Source organism: Physcomitrium patens, chromosome 6 (genome assembly GCF_059467195.1).
Source record: "Physcomitrium patens ecotype Gransden chromosome 6, ASM5946719v1, whole genome shotgun sequence".
In the NCBI taxonomy this organism is placed as follows: Eukaryota; Viridiplantae; Streptophyta; class Bryopsida; order Funariales; family Funariaceae; genus Physcomitrium; species Physcomitrium patens.
Window position 1 is genome coordinate 18,001,583 of NC_143415.1, and position 20,564 is coordinate 18,022,146.

The window sequence follows — 20,564 nt, forward strand, 5'->3', positions numbered from 1 at the left end:
TTAACCATTATATATATATTAAATAAATAAAGAAGATGATGATGCTTTAGCTTCAAGAGAATTGTCTGTTGTTGATCAAAAGTGGCATTTCCTTCCTTTAATATAAGGTAAGATCATCTAAAAAATGCATCTGACAAACCTTGTTTTTTTGGTCAATAAGTGATCTTGAATTTGAATCTTAACAAAGACATGTTCCAATGGGCTAAGCGATGATTCAAATCACATATTAATATAAAATATTCAAGATTCTTTTGATTCCTATATACAATGATTGGATTAGAAGCACCTTCTAGATAATGGCACCAATCTTGAAACAAATCCATGATTGCAAAAAGTTCTTTATTATAGATTTTGTAATTGATCTCAGTTGCTAAAATTTTTTTGGAATGAAAAGCTATTTGGTGAAGCTTCTCATCTGTTTTTATTTGTCACAATACGACATCTAAAGCAAAGTTTGATGCATCTATTTTCATAAATAAATGGCTTAAAAAAGTCAATATGACATAAGATTGGTGTAGAATCAAAGGTTGTCTTCAAAGCTTCAAATGCTGCTTCCGCTTCTTGATTCCATTGAAATTTGTCTTCACAAGTCAAACATATAAATAGAGCTACAACTTGAGAGAAGTCTTTAATAAAGATTCAATAGTATTTGGCAAATTTTAAAAAGTATTGGATATCTTTCAACGTTCTAAGATCTTCCAATCTATAATAGTTTGAACTTTCTTAGGATCTATCATAAGTCCATCATTTGAAATGATATATCTCAAGAAATCATCTTGAGTAGTATGAAATACACATTTTTTTGTTTTGATATAAAGTCTCTCATCTTTTAGTTTTTGTAATACATGACAAACATGATATTCATATTCTTCTCTATTCTTAGAATTGATTAAAATATCATTTAGATAACAGACAACAAAATTGTCCAAAAACTCTTAAAAGACATCATTCATTACATGTTGAAAAGTTGCACATGCATTTGTAAGTCCAAAAGATATGATATTATATTTAAAATATCCTTGTTTGGTTCAAAACATAGTCTTCTATTTATTTCCTTCTTTGATGCGTATTATATTGTATGTCCCTTATAGATCTATTTTTGTATAGATTTTAACTTGATTAAATTGATTAAAAATTCTAGATATCAAAAAAAGTGGGTGATTATTTTTGATGGTGATTTCATTGAATCCTTGATAACTGACTCACATCTGTAATGATCCATCTTTTTTCTTTATAAGTAAAATTGGAGCTCATATTAGAGATTTGGAATGGCATATGAAGTTCTTAGCCAGATTTGTTATGAACATACATAGATATTTTAATAAATAGTTATATGATTAAATAAAAATAGGTAAAAATAGATAAAAGTAGATTAATTTTATAAGACCTTTTAAAGAAGCTTCCTAGAAGCTTCATAGATGCTCCTTTCTTTTACATGTGATTGTAGATAGTTAGAAACTTGGTCAACAAATTAATCACATGTTAGTAGCTTGCAAAACAAGTTAACTATATGGCTTACATATAAAAAACTTGCCTTACAAGTTAACATACTTGTCTTGCAAAATCAACACATTTTGGAGGTCTTATATAATATTGCTACGTAGCTCCTAGTTAAGAATATATATAGAGGCAAGAGTAAAGCCTTTTTCACTCTTGTTAATGCCTTTCTCGACTTTAGTCTTATTTCAAGAGTTTTTTGTCATTCTAGTTTAATATTACATCATCTTTTGAATGACTTTTTAATTCTCTTCAGTGATACAAGAGTGTATTGAAGATTTTCTTTCTTCAAGATTCATATCCTTGACAGTTTGACACAAGTATTAACATACTATTTTAATCTTATTTTAAAAGTGAGTGGATTATTCCACTTCTATTGTTGTGATTTGAAGGACACGGATTACTTACCTTTAAATAAAAAAATCTTAATTTCTAACACTGATCTTTTCTTTAAAGAGAATGGATTATCCTTCTTTGTGGAAATTTTTATTAGAGGTTGCAGATTACCTTCCTCTAATTTAACTTTTTCAATTTGTTTGAGTTTTTTATGGAAGGAAAGATTATGGATGCTACTCTTAGTGCAAGTGAAAATAGATTTGTAACTATTATAAATCTTCATGAGCTTGTCAACACTCTAAGAGTGAAAATCTCATGTATTTTCAACGTGAATTATAAAAATACTATACCTACACCTATGGAAGAAGTTCAAAGTCTATGGCAAAAAGTTATATAGTTGAAGGAAGCAAATAGATTAACTTCACAACCAAATCTAGGGAGTTTTGCTTCTACAAGTATGACAGGGACAAGGATTACTAGGCCTCAAAAGTTTGATGGAATAAGATCAAAACTTTAAGAATTTTTGCTATAAATCAAGCTCTATCTAAGGTTGCATTCTTTCCAATATCTCAATGGATTTACTCAAATCGGATTCATAAGCGTACTTCTATCAGAAAATGCTCTCTTTTGGTTTATGCTTTCAATGAAAAAAGATTTGTGATTCTTTTATGATTTGAATTCATTCCTAGAAGTATTTATGGCCATATTTAGAGAAAGTGATTAAAAAAGAGTAGTAGAGACTAAGCTCTTATTTTTATAGCAAAGATTACGATTAGCTACCATATATATTGTTGAATTTTAAAACCTTACTTGAGATGTGGACTGGAATGACAAAGCCCTTATCAATTAATTTTAATATGTGTTGAAGGATAATGTCAAAGACTTATTACTGACAATATTAAAGACAAAATCTTTTGAACAATTTATTGCTCAAGCCATTGCATGTGACAATCAATTATTTAAAAGACGTCAAGAATAAAGATATGGTTAGAGAGGAACAAATCAAATAATGATAATAGCTCCTAAGTTTTCAAAAACTTATTTATGAAAGCCAAAATCAATGCAAATTGATACAATATATTTTAAACTCTTCACAAAGCAGGAAAAGAGTTGACGACATCAAGAGGGCTTATGCTTATATTGTGGAGAAGCTAAGTATACTGCTCAATATTGTCCAAAGAAACAACACAATTATAAATTGAGAAGCTTAATTGCCAAAGAAGAAAATGTGTTGGAAACCAAAATTCTCTAGCTACAATACAAACTGTGTAGTTGGAATCATGTACAACATCTATCAAAGGTCATATTCTGTCCTCTAATCCCTCACCTTGTTTTACAATAGAAGCCTATTTAGGACCAAAAAATCACAAAGTCTTAACCTTATTGGATTCAAGAGCCTTAGCTTGTTTTATAAATGAAGACTTTGTGAAAAAACAAGATATATACTTAGTCAAGAAAATCAAACATGTGCATGTAGAAGTAATAGATGGACATTTATTATCTTTTAGAGATGTTACATATGAAACTACTCCTATAGAAGTAGCAACTAGCAGTCACAATAGTTTAGTAATGTTTAATGTGATTAAGTCTCTTTTTAATCCAATCATTTTAGGATTATTATGGTTAGAAAGATATAATCCTCAGATAGACTGGATTTTTTGCAATCTTAATTTTTTCCATAGTTTAGTCCAAGATCCTACTAGGCAAGTAGAAATCCATAAATCTAATATAGTCAAACTCTTATTGATAGGTGCAAAAGCTTTCATGCATGCTGCAAATGAGGGGCCAACTTTTGCTATATATGCCACACCCATTGTTGATGGTGAGAAGATATCAAGTTGTATTCCTAACTAATATTAAGATTTCTAGGACGTTTTTGAAAAGAAGAATGCAGATATTCTTTTGAAGCATCATCCTTATGATTGCACCATCAATCTTTAAGAAAAAACTCAACAACTATTTAGACTAATCTATAGCCTATCACAAAATGAGTTGGCTACATTCAAAGAGTATATTGATGAGAACTTGGCTAAAAACTTTATATGACATTCTAAATCTCTAGTCGGAACTCGTATCTTATTTGTGAAGAAAAAAGATGGATCTTTGCAAATGTATATAGATTATTGAGGACTTAATAAGTTCACTATCAAAAATAGGTATCCTCTACTTTTGATTTCAAAACTTTTTGATCAACTAAATCAAGCAAAGATCTATACAAAAATAGATCTACGAAGAGCATATAACTTGGTCAGCTATCGTACTATAAAAGCTTATAATATGTAAAAATTAGTTAAAATATGTTAATAAATCTAGATGTATGTTAGAATGGTTAATAGATTCATTTAAAGAGAGTGGATATAAGAAAATTAATTTTAAATTTTATCTTTTTTGATTATAGCATTTAAAAAATAATTATAGGACCTAAATATTTAGTATGAAGCCTTGAAAAGAGATTATAGCCTAAAGAAGAAAAACTTAACTAATAAGAGGATTATTGGGAGGGATGAAAGCAAGGCATGGTTGGATGAAGGCAATGAATGGGGATCTTCATTCCTATTGGTCGAAGGCCATGCCTGATGGGCTTCAAGGAAGCTGCTTGAGGGCTTATTAGGGATTAGGATTTTTCTTTCGAAATAATTTGAGCTTTGGAGGCTAGGATCAGCAATTTTATGTTTTTGGGTACAAATTGAGTGCAAATTTTGTGTGATTTGGAATTTTTATGAAGGAGTTATTGGCTCTCAAAGTTAAGGTATCAATTTCATACCTATTGTCACTCTTTGGAGCATAACATACGTTTACAAAGAGCAAAAAAAGATCGGAGACTGGAGTTGGAGAAAGCACTTTCTTGACTACACCTTTTGTACACTATTTGATGAATTTGGAATTTTAATGAAGAATTTATAGAGGACTGAAGTCAATGCATCCAAATCAAAGGTAGTAAGTAGGTGATTTTGTTCATAGTAATAATTGGAGCCATATCTTAAGTTTTTAGATGAATTTTTTAGCTAAAACCTTTTATAAAAGATAGATTATTGTATTAAAAAGCTATATATATAAATTTTGTGGCATTTGAATGCTTAATTTGTGAGATATGAAGGAAATTGCATGTAGATATATAAAACCTAGGATTTGAAGCTATTATTAGGATTTTGGTGATATCTTAAGATCTACAATGAATTTTTAGTTAAAATTTGTTGTAGTAGTTGTTAGAAGTACATCAATACTTCATATAAAATTTTAGTGTGTTTGAATAGTCTCATTGAAAGATATGAGTTTTTGAAGTTCGAGAATAATACTCCATAAGGATATTAAAGGATTTAGAGGTTTTATCATATTTTGGATGTTTTTGGGAACTTAAGACTTATATATTTAGTATAATAGTACCTAAAAGTATAATATATATATATATATATATATATATATATATGTATATATATATATAAACTTGGTCTTTTTTATCTCAAGACTTAATTGAGCAATTAGTGGCAACCAAGAGCCTGGTGCTTTCTTGAGGCAAACTTTCTCTACCCCAACATATTGGTGCTTCCATTGAGAAAGCCTTAAGGCACTAATTATCTCAACAAGTTAAGATAGAGGATCAAATCGCTGAATTTGCATTACTAGGTGGAGTGGGTGCTCATGATTTATTTAGGATATTTACTCAATTTATGGAAGAAAGGCAATAGGTACATGGAAAGGATAGGAATACCACCAAAGCTTTACAAGTAGTGGTAGATAAAATTGGAAGGTTTGATGGGAGGAACATCATTAAGTTCATCAAGATTTATATATGTAAAATGAAGATACATCAAGTTTCAAAAATGAAGATGATTACTACCTTTGATTTGGCAATGGTACAAAAAATCAGAGAGAGGGTACAAGAGTTGCATACTGAGACTATATCATAGAAGAAATTTGAAGAACTCTTGAAAGATGAATTTTTTGAGGAAGACTCAAAAAGAATGACAAAACAGACTTTTTTGGAGTAGATTGAGCAAAGTCTAGGGAATCAAATGGCTCCAAATGAATTAATTAGGGAATTTGAGACTAAGTTTGGGCAATTACCATAGTAAGAGACGTAGCTCTTGGAAACAAGGAAAACTGGATTATGCTTACAAGCAGCTGATGAATACTTGGAGGACAAGTTGCTCTTTTTACTAGTAGACAAGACATCTGAGAGTGGTTTTATAAATAATTGGAAACTAGTAAAAGAGACAGTGGGACTTTTGACTAAACAACAAAAGATTAAGACTTATGGTTTAATATCAAGGTTGGAGCCAATGCCTCCATTTCAGAATCAAGTGCCATCTCAAAAGTTGATCAAGATTGTCAAGGATTATATGTCACGGACACAAAATACAGACTTGAAATCTAACAAGAAGTTCAAGAAGAAGTGGCAGAACTAGATTAAACAGATGAGTACAAGAACAACACCAGAAAGGTGAGCTAGAACTCCAAGAGATGTGTTGTCGAGACTGAAGAACTCTTCAGCCTCGACTCCTATATATACTACTGGCCTATGGTTCTAAGGAAGCGCATCAAGAAGCTTCCCAAGAACTATGAAGCTTCTCGAGCAACTACCCAAGAGCTAGGAAGCTTCTCAAGTAACTTCCTAGAATCTACTAGAATATTCTAAGAATCTTCTAGAGCCTTCTAAGGGAATCTTTAGGGAATCTTCAGAGAATCTTTAGAGAATCTTTAATGAATATTCTAAGAGAATATTCAAGGAATCTTCTGGAAGTTTCTAGAGACTTCTTTTTAGAAGGTTCTAGAAACTTGTCTCTAGAAAGGTCTAAGGACTATGTCCCTAACATCACCTCCTCCTTTAGCTTCGAGGTCTCCGAGAAGCAATGTTATCGTCAGTCAATACCAACGCAAGAAAATGAAGATCTGTCGCATAACCTCTGCTATGAACTCCAATTGTTGTTCACGAGGCAAGTGATTCAATGGTCCTTGAAGCCAACGGTAGTGGCCCACGCCTTCAACTTTTGACCAAGCATGAACCTCCGTGTCTTCATTGTGAAATTGTCCTGCAAACACTCCTTCTGGCTGACCATTGTAGGCAGGCTCGACCTCAAATACAATCACCAGCGATCTGTTGCTTGAAATCCTTCGACGTCGTCGTGGTGCAGGCGGTTCTTTATCTCGCAGTCATCTTCGTGAGCTAGTTGCTTGAGATGACATGACAAGTGTAGTATCTTGGCTATCCATATTCAAAGGCTAAAACAATAAGAACAAACTTGGGCTACTAACAAAGTTCTACGCTATCTTGGAGAGAATGACTACATCAACTATGGATTTTGGTGGTGCTCTCTCTTCTTTTCTGTTTTCTGGATGAGCAAGCTTCAGTAAAAAGCTATCGTCGAATCGGCTTGGGTTTCTCAGGATATCGTCGATGAAACTCCTGTACCTTTTGCGGCGCATTCGCGAGATTTTCGGCCGGCTTCCATGTTCGTTCATTAATATCGTAACCGCTCCAATGCACAAAGTATTCTAATTTATCCCGTCTTTGCCGTGAATCCAGGACCTTTTCCACCTTGTATTCTTCGTGGTTCTCTATTTCTATGCTAGGTGGTGGACATTGTACTCTTTCAGAAAAAGACGATTCTTGATAAGGCTCCAACAAAGAAACATGAAAGACAGGATGTACCTTCATAGTAGCTGGTAACTCCAGACGATACGCTACAAGATTGATCTGCTTCTGGATAACAAATGGTCCCAATCTCCGATAGTCCAATTTGTCACATGGCCGCTTGGTCTTAATATTTCGTCGAAGCAGCCAAACTTTGTCTCCAATCGTGAATTTAGGTGCCTGATTCTGAAATTTGTCCGCGGACGCCTTGTAAGATTCTTGGGCAGTTTGCAATTGAAGCTTGAATGTAGTTTGAAGCTGCGAAAGCTCCTTCACCAATCCTTCAGCTGCCGGATTGTTAATCGTTGACGAACTCCATAAGTCAAGCTTCGGATGGTATCCATAATTGGAAAAGAATGGCGTTTGTTGAGTTGACGCATGAAGGGTGTTGTTATATGCGAACTCAGCTAGCGGTAGATATGCGGCCCAATCATCTTGTTAAAAGTTGATGGTGCAACGTAAATATTGCTCTAAAACTTGATTCACCCGTTCTGTTTGGCCGTCCGTTTAAGGATGAAATGCCGAAGAAAGCTTGATATCTACCTTCAATATCTCAAAAAGAGATTTCCAAAACTTTGACACAAACTGGGTTCCTCGATCCGATACGATATCATCTGGTAGACCATGATATCGATACACATTATCAAGAAAGAGTCTTGCTGTGTCTTCGCTTGACGATGTCTTCTTGCAAGGGACAAAATGTGCCATCTTTGTAAGCCGATCTACGACAACAAAAATACTGTCAAATGAATTCGATGGTGGTAGATCCGTAATAAAGTCCATGGAAACCGAAGACCATGGTCAGCGCGGAATAGGCAATGGCTGTAGAAGTCCATAAGGCCGATGTCGAGGGTTTTTGGATCTTGAACAAATGTCACAAGATACATCAAAATCTTTCACATCCTTCTACATTTGAGGCCACCAGAAATCATGGGAAATAAGTTCCAAGGTCTTATTGAATCCAAAATGTCCCGCAGCTGGAAAGTCATGACGAGATTAAAGAACTCGGAGTCGTGTTGGCCCTTTTGGGATATACAACCGCTCTTCGAAATATACTAGATCTCCTTCCATCTTGAATTTATCATCACTAGCATGTTGCTTGATATCAAGGGCTAGAGAATCTTCAATGGTTGCGGCCCGTACCTAGTCGAGGAAGTCAGCATCAATTGGTACAATAGCTGCGTTGAGCCGAAATTTCTCTGGCTTCAACAATGTCGTGCACTGTTGATCAAATGCTGCATCTCCAGCCTTTGGCACGAGATATGATCTCCTTGATAATGCATCGGACAACCCTTGTTGCTTCCCAGGCCGACAAGTAATAACAAAGTCGAATTTGGATAGCGACATACTCCACCGAGCTTGACGCCGATTCAAAACCCGAGCCGACATAAAATACTCCAAATTCTTGTGATCCGTATATACGGTCACTGGATGTGCAGTTCCTTCGAGAAAGTGGCGCCACTCTTAGAAAGAATCTACTATAGCAAGGAGTTCCTTATCGTGGATCTCATAGTTGATCTCAGTAGCAGAGAATTTTTGAGAATAGAACGCAACTGGATGGAGCTTCTCATCTACGCCCATCTGTGAAAGTACAGCTCCCAAAGCAAAATCCGAAGCATCTGTCTCCAAATAAAAGGCCTTTGTAAAGTCCGGATGTACCAAGATTGGAGCTGTAGTAAATACCATCTTCAAAACTTGGAATGTTTTTTCTGCGATAGGTCCCCATTCGAGCTTGTCCTTACACGTTAACCGAGTGAGGGGGGCAACAACTTGAGAATAATTCTTGATGAAGATCCGATAGTAGTTAGCAAATCCAAGAAAACATTGTACATCCCTAACCGTCTTCGGAACTTCCCAAGACATGATTGCTTCCACCTTCTTTGGATCCATCTTCAATCCTTCCGTAGTCGCGATGAATCCCAAAAACTCCATCTCAGTTTGGTGAAATAAGCACTTCTCCAATTTGGCATAGAGTCCTCGCTCCCGTAGTTTTTTGAGTACCAGACGAACGTGCTTCTCATGTTCTTCCTCGTTCTTAGAAAATATCAAAATATCATCTAGTTAGATGACAACAAAATCGTCTAGATGCTCTCGAAAGATGTCATTCATCATGTGTTGAAAGACCGCTGGAGCATTAGTAAGACCAAATGGCATGACATTGTATTCAAAATGGCCATACCTTGTTCGAAAAGCTGTCTTCCATTCATCTCCTTCCTTGATTCGCACAAGGTTGTAAGCTCCCCTTAGGTCAATCTTTGTAAAGATCCTTGCACGCCAAAGTTGTTCTAGAAGACCAGAGATCAAAGGCAGTGGGTAGCGATTCTTTTTTGTCACCTTGTTGAGACCTCGATAGTCCACGCACATCCGTAGTGAACCATCCTTCTTCTTCACAAATAAGATTGGTGCCCCAGCTGGCGACTTCAAATGACGGATGAAGTTCTTGGCTAGATTCTCGTCAATGTACTTCCGCAACTCAGTCAACTCCATCTGCGACAAATTGTAGATTGGTCCAAAAGGTGGTTGTGCTCCTTCTTGCAATTCAATGGCACAGTCATAGGGTCGATGCTTTGGCAGCATATCAGCATTCTTCTTTTCAAAGACATCTTTGAATTCTTCATACTGCTTTGGAATAACTAAAGTCGGAGTTGCATCTTCTCGAGTCGGAGTTGCGAAGATGACAAGAGGTGTATTTTGCTTGGCTTCCTTCATGAAAGCCCTTGCACCTATAAACAAGGATTTGTTTCTAGACATTGTCTTGGCAGATTCCACCTTCAAGGAGTTTGTTGGAAATGTCACTTTTCGCAACTTCCAATCTATCAATGGATTATATCAATCAAGCTAAGATAGTCCCAAAATGATAGGACATGAAGGGGTCTTGATAACATTAAACACAATATTGCTCTCATGGTTTTCAAGACGTACCTTCAATGATTTAGTTTCATGGATAACATTGCCCGAAGACAATGGTCGTCCGTCTATGACTTCTACATGGACAGGCTTAAGTTTCTTTACAAGAGAAATATTGTGAAGCTTAGCAAACTCTTCATCTATAAAGCAAGCGGATGCACCCGAGTCTAATAAAGCATCGACTTGTAGTTCTTGAATACCCAGATGTAAAGGTACCATAAAACAATCTGAAGGTTGAGTTGAGAGAAAGGGACCTTGATTAATTTTGGATGTTGAGATGTCCAGCCACACGGTCCTTATTGTGGCTGGGCGTCCTTGTTTTCCTGCATGCTTGTACTCCTGAGTCTTGTTGTTTGAGGCTTCTGTTTCTTTCGACAATCTACAGCTTTATGGCCCGCTTCTCCGCAATATAAACACAAGTTTTGTTCAAACCGTCGCTTCCTTTCCTCAGCTGTTGTCAAGGACAAAGACTCAATGAGGAAAAATATACACCAAAAGGCTATCTCGATATAATAAGTCAAAATATAAACAAGTAGGTATATTAAAAGGAAACTGGAATGGCTATTGCCACAAGACAAGAAACTAAAGACTCTTGAACCTGGACTAGAAGCAAGAAAGGAGTTGACAAGAGTGAAGAAGCCTTCACTCTTGTCTCTATATATACTATCTAACTAGGGGCTACGTGGCGACGTTCTATAGGACCTCCAATATGTGTTGACTTTGTAGGACACATGCCTTGACTTACAAGGCAAGTTTTTCTACGTGTGGGCCACATAGTTAGCTTGATCTTCAAGCTAACAACATGTGTGGCACATGGCCAACTTGTTGACTACGTTTCTAATCCAAAAAGTCAATTAAAGACACCTATGAAGTCAAAGCAGCGTCTAGGAAGTTTCTAGGAAGCTTCTATATTAAATATTATATAATTAACTTACTTTTATCTACTTTTACTTACTTCTACCTATTTCTATATGTAATTATTAGCTTACATGATTATGGCCGTGACATTACCCCCCCTTCTAGAGACGAGTTCCACGAGGAGCGGTCATCATATGTTGAGGAAATCTATGATGCGACGAATTGTATTCGCCACATACTCTGATCTCTGTTCTCTTCGAAGATGATTGATAGGGCCTCTCAACCATCGGTAGTGTCCCATACCAGGGCGGGAAGACCACCCAGTTATTTGATCATTATTGAGGCCTTCATAACTTCCTTCGAATAGAATATTCGGAACACCATCAGGAGTTGTTCCTACTTCTAGCAAAATCACCAAACATCGGGAGTCCCTTCCCAAATCATGATACCAAACGCGTTGTATCTCACCATCTGTTCGAGGAAGAACATGTCGTTCTTGAAGATCTTCATCTCGATTGCGTCGTCTTGAAGGTTGTGACAATCGTAATGTCTCGTCCGACAGGTCAGCAAACGAAGGTTCTTGAGTTGAATCCGCTGGTTGTTGGCTCTCCATCTAATTAGCATCACAAATGTAAAGAAGTTACAAACAAGGATAGGAAATTGAATGTTATCTTGCCTCAATCTTGTCTCTTTTATAAGAGAGATTTTCATCTTGGTTTTGATGGATGTCGTTGATGAAAAACTTTGACTTTAGCTGATGCATTTGCTAGATTCCTGGATGGCTCCCATGTGCGTTCACTAATATCATATCCGCGCCAATGAACAAGATATTCCAGCTTATTTCGGCGCCGCCTTGAGTCTAATATCTCTTCCACCTCAAATTCTTCATTATTATCTACTTCTATAGGAGGCGGTGGCATTTGTCGTCTTCCTTGTATATCCACTGTCTTATATGGTTCAAGAAGAGATACGTGGAATACAGGATGGATCTTCATTGACTCTGGTAGATGTAACCGATATGCAACTGGGTTGATCTGTTCAGAAACAGAAAAGGGGCCAAGCCTACGATAGTCCAACTTGTCACAAGGTCGAGTAGTCTTGATATTGCGACGAAGTAGCCATACCTTATCACCCACGTTGATTTGTGGTTGCTCCTTACGATATAGATCTGCGTTTATCTTTTGTCGTTCTTGAGCTTCCTTCAATTGTGTCTTCATTATTGCATGTAACTCTGACAACCGATTTGCCATATCTTCTGCTGCAGGATTATCAACTTTTGAAAAATCAAAAGTATCAAGTCGTGGATGATAGCCATAATTGGCAAAGAAAAGTGTTTGTTGCGTGGAAGAATGTACCGTATTATTATAAGCAAACTCTGCCAATGGCAGAAGGGTTGTCCAATCATCTTGTTGGTAGTTGATAGTACACCTTAAATATTGCTCCAAGACTTGGTTTATGCGCTCTGTTTGTCCATCAGTTTGAGGATGGAAAGCCGAAGATAGCTTTATGTCCACCTTTAAAATCTTGAAAAGGGTCCTCCAAAATCTTGACACAAATTGAGTTCCCCTATCCAATATGATATCTTTAGATAATCCATGATAGCGATAGATATTATCAATGAAAAGCTTAGTTGTTTCTTCACCTGTGATAGATTTTGTACATGGCACAAAATGTGCCATCTTGGTGAAACGATCTACTATCACAAATATAGAATCATAAGATCTTGAGCTTGGAAAATCTGTGATGAAATCCATAGAAACAGAAGACCATGGTTGTTCTGGTATAGGTAATGGCTGAAGAAGTCCGTAAGGTCGATGACGAGGAATTTTTGATCTTGAACAAATATCACATGATTGTACAAAGTCTTTGACTGACTTCCACATTTGTGGCCACCAAAAATCTCTTGATATGAGTTCCAAAGTCTTATTATATCCAAAGTGCCCTGCTGCTGGAAAGTCATGACGTGCTTGAAGAACACGTAAACGTGCTTTTCCTTCTGGAACATATAGGCGTCCTTCAAAATATAATAGATTATTCTTGAACTCAAACTTAGAAGGATCATGAGACTTGGAAGAATTATTCTCCATATCATAAACAAGAGGGTCTGAAGACATATTGGACTGGATTTGCTTGAGAAAAGTTGAATCAACAGTCAATGTTGATTTCATTGCTCGGAGATGAAATTGCTCCGGTTTCAAGAGGACCGTTCTTTGTTGCTCAAAAGCTGCATCTCCTTCTTTTGGTGCAAAATAAGAACGTCTAGACAGGGCATCGGACAAACCTTGTTGTTTTCCTGGCCGATAAGTGATAATGAAGTCGAATCTTGACAAAGACATACTCCAACGAGCTTGACGACGATTCAACACGCGTGCTGACATGAAATACTCGAGGTTCTTGTGATCTGTATACACAGTGACTCGACTAGAAGCGCCTTCTAGATAATGACGCCATTCTTGAAAGGAATCCACGATCGCAAGAAGTTCTTTATCGTGGATCTCATAATTGATCTCGGCTGCTGAGAATTTTCTTGAATGAAAAGCTATCGGATGGAGTTTGTCATCAGTTCCCATTTGTGATAAAACTGCACCCAAGGCAAAATCTGATGCATCTGTTTCCATAAAAAATGCCTTGGAAAAGTCAACACGATATAAGACTGGTGCAGAGACAAACGATGTCTTCAAGGCTTCAAATGCTGCTTCTGCTTCTTGATTCCATTGAAATTTATCTTTACTAGTCAAGCGTGTAAGTGGAGCTGCAACTCGTGAGAAATCTTTGATGAAGATCCGATAGTAATTGGCAAATCCCAAGAAACATTGGACATCTCTTACCGTCCTTGGAATCTTCCAATCCACGATTGTTTGGACTTTCTTAGAATCCATCATGAGACCATCATTTGAAATGATGTATCCTAAAAAGTCAACTTGAGTAGTGTGAAATACACACTTTTCCATCTTGGCGTACAATCCTGCATCTCTAAGTTTTTGTAATACTTGACGAACATGTATTTCATGTTCTTCGACGTTCTTAGAATAGATCAGGATATCGTCTAGATAGCAGACGACAAAATTGTCTAAGAATTCACGAAATATATCATTCATGAGATGTTGAAAAGCAGCTGGTGCATTCGTGAGTCCAAAGGGCATGACATTATATTCGAAATGTCCATACCTGGTTCGAAACGCAGTCTTCCATTCATCTCCTTCTTTGATCCGTACTAGATTATATGCTCCTCTTAGATCTATTTTTGTATAGATCTTAGCTTGATTCAACTGGTCAAGGAGTCCTGATATCAAAGGTAATGGATACCTGTTCTTGATTGTGATCTTGTTGAGTCCTCGATAATCAACACACATTCGTAAAGATCCATCTTTTTTCTTTACGAATAGAATTGGAGCTCCTGCTGGAGATTTTGAATGGCGTATGAAATTCTTCGCTAAATTCTCGTCAATATATGTCTTGAGTTCAGCCATCTCATCTTGCGATAAACTGTAAATTGGTCCAAATGGTGGCTGAGTTCCTTCCTTGAGGTCGATTGAACAATCATATGGACGATGCTCAGGAAGAATATCTGCATTCTTTTTCTCAAAAACGTCTTGATACTCCTGATATTGACTTGGAATGCCACTTGAAGTCTTTACATTTTCAGAAATAGGTGTAGCATAAATAGCAAAAGTTGATCCTTCTTTTGCTGCGTGTATAAATGCTTTTGCACCTATCAGTACGGGTTTTACTGTACTAGACTTATAATTTTTTACTTGGTTTATAGAACTATTAATAACGCTTTTAGAAAAGTCAAGTTTACGCGAATTCCAATCTATTCGAGGGTTATATTTTTCTAGCCAGGATAAACCTAAAATAACTGGATTGGACGGGGATTTAATTATGTTAAAAGCTATGTAGCTATCATGACCGTCTATTGTTACTTTTATAGGATGAGTTTCATGAGTGACATCTCCAGAAGACAAGAGACGACCATCTATGACTTCTACATGTACTGGTTTAGGTTTCTGTACAAAGGGTATTTTACGACTTTTAACAAATTGTTCATCTAAAAAACATGCTGAGGCTCCCGAATCTAATAAAGCAGAGGCTTTGTAATTCTTAGGTCCTAAATATAAGTCTATTATAAAACAAGGAGAGGGTTCTGAAGAGAGGATAGGACCTTCATTAAGAATTGTACAAGGTTCCAGCTGCACGGTCTCTATTGTAGCTGGACGAATCCGTTTTCCGACATGTTGTCTTCTTTGACCGTCGTACCCCTCATTTTATAGTTGCGTCGTTTCTTTGGACAATGTTGAGCAGTGTGCTTAGGTTCTCCGCAATATAAACATAATCCTTCTTGATGACGACGAATCTTTTCTTGCTCAGTTAGAGGTTTAAAACGTACCACGTCAATTTGCATGTCTTCTACTTCCGAATGTACGTTTGGCAAAGATGTTGATGTTGCCATTGAGTAATAACGTTGAGGTTCCCGTGAATGATTCTCAGATCGAAATTCAAAAAGTCGATTATCACATTTTATCGCAAAATCGATTGCTTGACTCAAAGTTTGAGGATCAGGTAAGTTGAGCATCAATTTCTTTACTTCGTATTGCAATCCATAAAGAAATTGACTGATGAGTGCAGCATCATCCCACTTGATGTCAATTGCAAGTTGTCGAAATTGTGAAGCATATACTGTTACTGAGCGATTTCCTTGTCGCAGAATTCGGATCTTATTTGTTGCAACACGAGTTGCATCGTGTTCACCATACATAAATCGAAACTCCGCCAAAAAAGCTTCCATATTGTCCAATATTGGATTTCGTTGTTCAAGAAAAGACGAAAACCACGATAATGCAGAACCAGAAAGTAGAGTGCCAATAAACCTGACTTGTGATCCTGGAGTTGGATAGCTTTGCGGTTGAAGTTCAATTGCCAATTGTACTTGATTGATGAACCCTCGAAACTTTGATCTCGTACCATCAAATTTCACAGGTAAGGCAATTCTTGGTTCTCTAGTGCTTATAGGGTGTTGTACAATTGGAGAAGGAACATGATTTGTTGTAGATGTTGAAGCAGCTCCGATCATCTCTATATCTCCACTTTCTGCTATTCTTGTTCTTTCCTATGTTGGTGAATTGAGTTGATGCATCGCAAGCATTAACTCCCTTATTTGCTCTTGCATTTGTGCCATTGCACTCTTCATTTCAACAAGTTCTGCCATAATGACACTAAGAAGAAAAATTTGTTTGATATTGCTCAAGACAAAAGAAAAGAAAGACTTGATAACAAAGAAGATACTAAGAACAATATCAGTTTAGAAGTGGGTAATCCGCAAACTTCTAATACGCTTATGTCTTGTCAAGAGAAAGGGGTAATCCACTCTTACTCAAGAAAAAACAAAGCTCTGATATTGTAAGTGTACTCTTGTCAATCTGTCAAGGACAAAGACTCGATGAGGAAAAATATACACCAAAAGGCTATCTCGATATAATAAGTCAAAATATAAACAAGTAGGTATATTAAAAGGAAACTGGAATGGCTATTGCCACAAGACAAGAAACTAAAGACTCTTGAACCTGGACTAGAAGCAAGAAAGGAGTTGACAAGAGTGAAGAAGCCTTCACTCTTGTCTCTATATATACTATCTAACTAGGGGCTACGTGGCGACGTTCTATAGGACCTCCAATATGTGTTGACTTTGTAGGACACATGCCTTGACTTACAAGGCAAGTTTTTCTACGTGTGGGCCACATAGTTAGCTTGATCTTCAAGCTAACAACATGTGTGGCACATGGCCAACTTGTTGACTACGTTTCTAATCCAAAAAGTCAATTAAAGACACCTATGAAGTCAAAGCAGCGTCTAGGAAGTTTCTAGGAAGCTTCTATATTAAATATTATATAATTAACTTACTTTTATCTACTTTTACTTACTTCTACCTATTTCTATATGTAATTATTAGCTTACATGATTATGGCCGTGACAGCTGTGAGGGGTTTGAAACGTACCGCATCAATTTGCATGGGTTCAGGATCTGTGGAGTGATTCTCTGGACCTTTTGAAAATGTAGCAAATGCTCCATCATTTCTCCAGCCTGATCGTCTTTCTTGTCGTAATTCAAAGAGGCGGTTGTCACAAATAATTACCTGAGATATAAGTTCTTATAAAGTATCCGCCTTAGGCATGGTGATCAATAAGTTTTTGATATCATCTCTCAGTCCATATCGAAATCGTGTCATGAACGCCTTATCATTCCAATCAAGATCACATGTAAGCTGTTGAAATTTTGCAGCATAGATTGCAGCAGAACGTGATCCTTGTCGCAGATTTTGTATCTTTCTTTCAGCCACTCTTTCTCGATCGCTATCTCCAAACGCACCAGTAAGTCTCTCTATGAAAGCCTCTACGTCGTACAATATTGGAGAATCCTTCTCCAATAGTGGAGCAAACCAAGAGCGAGCATTTCCTGATAGAAGAGTACCTATGAAAGCAACCTGTGTAAATCCATTCGGATAACGAGAAGGGTATAGGCGTAGGTAAAGCCGTACTTGTTGCACAAAACCTCGGAAGTTGGCTCTTGTTCCGTCAAACTTGTCTGGCATACTCGCTTTTGGTTCTTTCGTACTAATCCTTGAAGTATCCATAGGGGTCGTATGTGACACATGTCTTGCTTCTCTCAGTCGAATAATCTCTTGTTGTAGGCTATGAATTTCGCGTCTAGCTTCTTCGGTCACTAGATCAATTTGAGGTTCTTTACTTGGATTGCGAAGAAATGCAATCTCCTTTTGTACACTATTCATAAGAGCTTGAAGTTCTGCAAGAGTTGCCACTCTATTGTCTACTTGTGGAGATGCACTGTCTATGACCTGGTCTACTTCCATATTTAGAGAATAGATGGATTAAAATTTTGAGAGAAGAAGAAATTGCTAAGTCTCTTGGAAAAAATTGTAGCACTACCTGTCACTAAAACCTACTCGGAAAAAAGGAAAAAAAAACACTAAACGATTTCAGTTTTAGAGGAGGGTAATCCGCAACCTCTAAAAATGCCTCAATGCTTTCGAGAAGAGAGGTAATCCGCACTCTATCAAGAAGGCAAAGCTCTGAAATCGATGTTAACAGTCTTTTCTACTAGCTATGCTAAACAAAAAGAAGGAATTAATATCAGTCCAAGAGAGGGTAATCCGCAACCCTTAGAACGCTCAAGTATCTCCAAGAAAAGGGGTAGTCCACTCTCTGCCTCAAAGAACTAAGCTCTGATATTGTGATTGAGAAAATATCAGTTTAGAGGAAGGTAATCCGCAACCCCTAAAGCGCTAGAATACCTTCAAGAAGAGGGGTAATCCGCTCTCAAACAAGAAGGATTCAGCTCTGATATTAAGATAAAGGTAGTCTCGACAAATTGTCACGGACACAAAATACAGACTTGAAATCTAACAAGAAGTTCAAGAAGAAGTGGCAGAACTAGATTAAACAGATGAGTACAAGAACAACACCAGAAAGGTGAGCTAGAGCTTCAAGAGATGTGTTGTCGAGACTGAAGAACTCTTCAGCCTCAACTCCTATATATACTACTGGCCTATGGTTCTAAGGAAGCGCATCAAGAAGCTTCCCAAGAACTATGAAGCTTCTCGAGCAACTATCCAAGAGCTAGGAAGCTTCTCAAGTAACTTCCTAGAATCTACTAGAATATTCTAAGAATCTTCTAGAGCCTTCTAAGGGAATCTTTAGAGAATCTTCAGAGAATCTTTAGGGAATCTTTAAAGAATATTCTAAGAGAATATTCAAAGAATCTTCTGGAAGTTTCTAGAGACTTCTTTCTAAAAGGTTCTAGAAACTTGTCTCTAGAAAGGTCTAAGGACTATGTCCCTAACATTATATTCTTAAAGAATTAATCAAGGGCATAAAAGATTTGAAGGTAGAAATGATTGAGTTGAAGAAATCCTGAATAGCAAATTCATGAAAAATAATTGAAGGCTCAAAGGGATTTGTAGAGAGATGTATGTGGTATAATAATTCAAATCACAAGTGTGGTGAGTATGATAGCTACAAAGATACAATCAAGGATGGTATTGTATATTTTAAGGAGAGTAGGATAAGACTCACAAGATCAGATGAGCCTTTGAAGACTAATTTTGAAAAAGGTGGTATGAATAAATTGGTAGAAGAGAAAATATCAAAGAATAATGCCATATAAGGAAAAGAAATTGAGTCTTATTCTGTTACAGTTGAGCAAAAAATAGTGAAGGCTAATTTCTTATCAATTACAAAAGTCATAATCATGACAGCTGAAGCTATCAGAAAAATGACTCAATGGAATGATTCAGTTGATGCTATTAGTATTAAAGCATATTTATGTAGAAACAAACATGATGATAATCTGCATGATGCCATAGTTGAGGAAAAAAGAGGTAGAGCTATTCATGAAGAGGATTTTGTTGAACTTAGAAGCAAGAAGAGGTCTCTAAGTAATAAAGAAGCTTATGAAGGACAAAAATTAGTGAAGGTGCCTTCTTCTACTCATCTTAGAGATATATTAATATCAAAAGAATGGTGGAAGAAAGACAAAGTGAAGGAGAAAGATGATGTTAGCAAAGCCAAAATTGAAGCTATTATGGCAGACGTATTGGGTACTCGAATAACTATGAATAAAAGAAAAGAGATTGACCAAATATTTGCTCTTAAATGTGACCCTATAATTATTAATGCCCAAAAAAAAGAAGAAGAAATTGTCTCTAATGAAGTTCAAAAAGAAGAGGTTGAAGAAATAAAAGAGTTTTCAATGGAAAAATAAAAAATGAGATTTTACAAATGTTTGTTGGAATAAATATGAGTAATAAGGGAGTTGTTATAGATACAACATGTATCCAAAATCAAGATGGATTTCAATATGGAGGAATTCAAGGCTTAACAAAAAAAGCCCAAACCATCCAAATTCAAGAATGTATGGTTGAAGAAATATCAAATGAAAAGATGGTTCATAAGGATACAAAGATACTTATTTATGCTGATAACTACAATTTTGAGTGTGGTAAAGAAGGGAAGGTGGATTATTATTATTTATTTTGGACAAAGGTGAAGCTTAAAAAGCTTAAAAATATGATTTTAGCATTGATTGTTCATGACTTTGAGAAAAAAATCATATCTAGGAGACTTTTTGACAGAGGAAAATGGTCCATTGATATAAGCCAAAAATGACTATAAGAAATAAAAAAAATATGTATATCTATATATATATAATAAAAGAATAGATGTTTCTAATGGTACTTAGGACCATCAGCATAGCAATCTAAGAAATTTACAAAGAAATGGTTTAGACCATATGTGATAGTTACAGTCCATGAAAATGCCA